Below are 5,252 nucleotides of genomic sequence, written 5' to 3' on the forward strand. Positions count from 1 at the left end.
AACTGTGTCTCATCGAATTCTTATTGACGAATCTAAAAATCTAAACGCTTGATGACAAATTTCATGACATGCTATTTTGAGTGTGGGGGAAAACTGTAGTATTAATGATTATTTTTCATCTTGTTATTATTTATAATTGTAATGAGGGAAATTGAATGAGGGAAATTGAATGAGCAGAAGGAGATAATGAAGACAAGAATGCCGCGAACTTCTTCATCAAAATACCAAAAGTTAAATTCTAGAAAAAGTAGAAGTACCCAATCTTGTTTGTAGTTAACCGGACTATTAGGCTCAAAGATTATAGAGTTAACTCAATAATCTTTGATCTGGCTGATAAGCTTTACGATGAATGCACTTGTATCCCCCGGGATGATTCATCAAGGGTGGCGACAGGCCATATTTTGGAACCCGTATGTTCAATGACTCGTGAAAAAATTTTGAACAAAATCAGCTAGAGTTAGTGTTTTCAACTATGTTCATGTTCATAGTTTTTTTGTTGTTGTTTTTTGCGAAAAATTGGTTGGAAAGAAATTGCAACGTTAGAAACTATAGTTCGTATTTCGTAATTTTTCCATAAACGCAATTATTGAATGGTAGGGAAAACATACTTTTGTTTACGGAAAAAATTTTCTTTGTCTAATATCTCATTTTCTTGTGAGATCATATTATGGTTCTTCACAAATTAGGCTCGGTTTGAAGAGCATTAATCTCCTAAACAGATGAAAATAACTCGTTAAATGTTGAATTGAAAACCCACGGGCGTTATGTAATACAACCCTAATACATTCGATGCTCTTTTGCATATTTCAATTCTAAAAATTTAAACAAAAAAGTATGGCCGTGTGCGTTCGTCCTCTCCCATCTGACCATTAATGAGACATCACCTCTCCGCGTATCCATTGAATACATTTTTAGCCGTTCCGTTTTGGGTAATGTGCACATTAGCCGGCTAAAGATGAAATACCCTGACGCAGATGAATATTTTATCGAACTTTAGCCGATCCTCGAATATAAACCTAAGTTTAGCCAGCTAATCTTAAGTTTATGCTCACACCTATCTTCAGCCGTAACATTACATATGAATAGCGACATATGATATATTTTTGATATCAGCAAAAAAATTTCAGCAAGATGAAAGAACTTTCAACTATAGTTCATACCTATTTGAAAAATCAGAAATCCCTGTCGTAACTCGAAAATGACTGGATCAGAAAATTTAATGATATCATATTGGAATTCCTCATAAAAAAGTGCCTATAGATTGTAACAATGGATTTCGAATATGAGTTCAAACAAGCGGGTTATTCAGCTTCATTGAAAATGACAATTTCTCAATATCCGTTCATCACTCAAAATCTACGAACGTTAGGCTGTATCTGTTTTCAGATTTGGAATAGTCAGGAAAAAATTACTCGAGAATGTTTCGTCCGTTTTCTTCTAACTATTATAGTTCTCGAGATCCCTTCAGTAGACAACGAATTTTGCCCACCCTGTATACACAAGTTGGTGATAGTGTTGAGAGAGCTGCTTATCAGTTGATTGAACATATTCTAAGGCATGTCGTTTTCCTTCTTTGACTTAACCCAAGACTGTTTAATTCCACACTTTTCACTTGAGATTGAAAACAAGAAGTTTATAAAAGTTGGAATATTCGATGCATTCAGTTTATGTATTGTCGATGTAGAGATGTATAGAATAATTGTGTTTTTCGTATTTAATTTGACACTAAGTGATAAATTTCAACAAAACAACTTGTTGTATTAATTTTTCAATATAATAAAAATACTGAGGATGGCGATTGGGCGAATGCGCTCTACCTGATAATAAAACACGATTGATAAATACTTGGAGTCCTACGTTTTTGTTCAATACCTATCAATGAAATTATCCTATTTTTTAAGAAGTCATTGCAAAAATATTTATTGAAATATTTTCCGTTTCGTTTATGGTCACTGGAACAAGAAATAGAAAAATGTGCACAGACATATTGCGGACCAATCAGAAAATATGTTGTAGTCCTCTGACATGCAGCTCTAAATGAGTGCAAAGTGAAAATGAGCAGTTAACGCGTTCTCACAAAGAAAGCGACACAAAAATGCGGAGCAAGAATTTCGAAGAATTGAGAATTGCAGTGAAATGTGTTTCAAGAAAATTATTTGCAGGAAGAGAAATGATTCGTCCTAATGACATATGCGTTTCCAAATAAAAGCCTTCAACAATCATTCAGCTGAAAAAATTGACGAATAGCATGTGAAAAATATAAAATCTGCAATTCTATTCTGTTTATTATATTTATCGATGACCTCACCTTTGAACTAACGGTTTATTTTTCTCTTTACGCCGACGATCTGAAGATCTATTTGAGAATTAAGAATTAGTTCTTTATTTGATTGTCTGACTCTTCAGGAAAACCTCGAGGCGGTTGTGAGGTGGAGTGTTATGAATAGAATTCCTCTCAATGCTGAGAAATGCGTTGTCATGAGCTTCACCACTAGAGTTTTTCATTATAACTTTGGTTCAATTGTGTTGGGGAGACCCGAGTACGTCAAAGATCTTGGAGTCACATTCGATAGAAAAATTTCGTTCGGCAAACATGTTGAGATCATTACTGCTGGAGCGAAGAAGAATCTGGGTTTTATCTGTCGAAATCTACGACATTTTTCGGACGTGGACTGCATGAAGTCCCTCTATTGTTGCTTGGTGAGATCTGGCCTGGACTATGCTTGTGCCGTATGGAATCCACACCATCGTATTTACGCTGAGTCGCTTGAGAAGGTTCAAAGAAGATTCTTGAAATATCTTTCCTTCAGACAGGATAAATCTTATCCACTTCGGGGTACCCCTGAGGGTATATTGCTTCTGAGACATCAGTTTCTGTCTTTGGAGGATCGTCGACTGCTCCACAGTGTAATGTTTTTGTTCAATGTTCTTCATAATTCCATACACTGTCCCACTATCTTGCAGAGGCCTTATTTTCGTATCCCTCGTCTGTCTGGTCGCGGTCAAAGCTTGTTCTACGGGCTCAGATCTCGTACTGACCTTTTGAAGTTTTCATCTGTCAACCATTAGGTATCGTGTTATTCGTCGATTGAAGACCAATGTGATGTTTTGGCTCCTTTGACTAAGTACTCCTTCAAGAGGTCAGTCATTCAGGTTCTCAGGACCAATCAGTTGTGATGGTTTATATCTTTGTTCTAATGTGTTTTGTGTTGAAAATTCTGTTTTATCGCTTTGTTATTTTTTATATTGATTTCTGTATCTCTCTTTACGCATTGTATTAATGTTGATTTGTTCACTGACTTTTAAATTGTCTTATAATTGAATATTTGTATTCGTTAGACAATAAATTATTATTATTATTATTAATTAAATGTTTGTTGGGCCTCAAGCGCAATGAAAGACATGAAAACAAGAGCATGTAGCTGTCGCTGTACGAGGTGCAAAGAATCTTGAAGAAATAAGATTGCTAGAATCAAGAAAATCTGCTCGTTTGGAAAATACAGAAACCGATTTTGCTCCGTTGGCAGATATAGCAAGAAAAAGGAAAAGAACAACTTCGCAGTCTATCGGTCCACAATCCAGTTAAACCCAAAGATCTTACAAACGCCATTAAAGCAGTAACTACGACTGCAGCTCCAAAGAAATCACTTCTAACTTCAACAGTTACCACTGGCTGAGTTCTCCAACGGAAAGTCGTAAAAGCTCTTAATATAGATTTACTTCTTCGCCGATTTTAAATGATACCGGTGATGCTCGGAAATTTCCCCATAAATATGAATTTTTTTCTAGCAACGGATAAGATGAAGGAATTGTAATGGATTACTTCTCTGACGAGCAGCCAAGAAAAACGGAAAACCTAATTGGAATTCTCTTCCTACTCAAATCCTTGGATGCCATCATGGCTCACATCAGAATTGAGCATATAACTGGGTCTCATAAGTCCCCCTTCTACTATACTATACTTTATACTACTAAGGCTAGAAAATCTAAGTCAATAGCGATTTGATTATGGAATAATTTTTCTCCCTCTTCACTAAAATACTTGAAAATTTTCGGTTGGGTACGATAGGTATCCATCTAGTTGGAGTACCAGCCAGTTCAATACCTTCATTGCTACGCATAATTCAATCAAGTTTCAGTTAATCTCCGAATATGGAAAATAACCAACGCGAATATTTTACTAAGATGCAATAAATAAACCAAGATAACAATATCCTCGAAATTGTTACAACATCCACGTTATCGATAACTGATAGCACAGAACCATTCACGAATAATTCGGGTTATTCTTCGATCTATTTTTTGAAATTGATGAAAAATCAACCGTGTGTGCGTTTGAACAAGAGATATGTCGTTTCACCACCTCCATCAGCTTTTTCGCCACCACTACCACAACCAAGGAGGTCGTCGTGAAGCGGACCTCCAGTGGCAGTTGGCCATCTACAAAAAAGCAGTTGATGAAAAAATCTGTGGGAAATTAGAATTGTTTATTTTTCTATTGAACGTTTTATCAATTTTTTGTTTTTTTTTCTTTTCAATAATATATGTTCATTTTTTGAAGGGATGAGAGCTATCGTTTAAGAATTTGCCGCTAGATGTGGTAGTGTGCTTGAGATCCCTATTATAGACTGAATTACATGATTAGTATGTAAGAAAGCTTCTGTTTCATGTTGAAACGCTGACATAATATGAAAAATGTAAAGTCGTCAGCGTATTGAAATATGTCAGAATGAAATTTCTGATTTGTCGAAAGATGGAAAAGAGACATTGAATGTAGTTTCTTTATTTCAGGTTTGTGTGAAGGTGAATTCGTGTTATTGATTGAATTGAATAAATTTTACTTTATTTCAGGATATGAAACACATCTTGTTTGTTTTCCAAATAATATAACCTTATAAAACTACATTCTCGTTCACGAGAACAATGGAGAAGCTTCAATTTGAGTTCGAATTTATTGCTTCAGCAGATGGAAAATCGAATGTTATAGTTATCAATTCGATTAATACACTATTGAACAGAAGGATCATATTATCAGATGGAGATCGAATTATGAATTGGTAGCAGCAACTGAAACATTCAGGAAGGTAAAAAATAGCCTTAAAAAAGGCATCAATCAAGAAAGGTCTGGATTACCCTTTCCGAAGAGATGAAAAAATTTACTTCGATGAAGTTGGTAACTTGCAGTTCAATAATTTATTTTTGGAAGAAGAGAGCGAAATGAATGAGGTAGCAATTTATAAAGAAGAGCCAAT

The sequence above is a fragment of the Coccinella septempunctata genome, chromosome 7 (genome assembly GCF_907165205.1).
Source record: "Coccinella septempunctata chromosome 7, icCocSept1.1, whole genome shotgun sequence".
In the NCBI taxonomy this organism is placed as follows: domain Eukaryota; kingdom Metazoa; phylum Arthropoda; class Insecta; order Coleoptera; family Coccinellidae; genus Coccinella; species Coccinella septempunctata.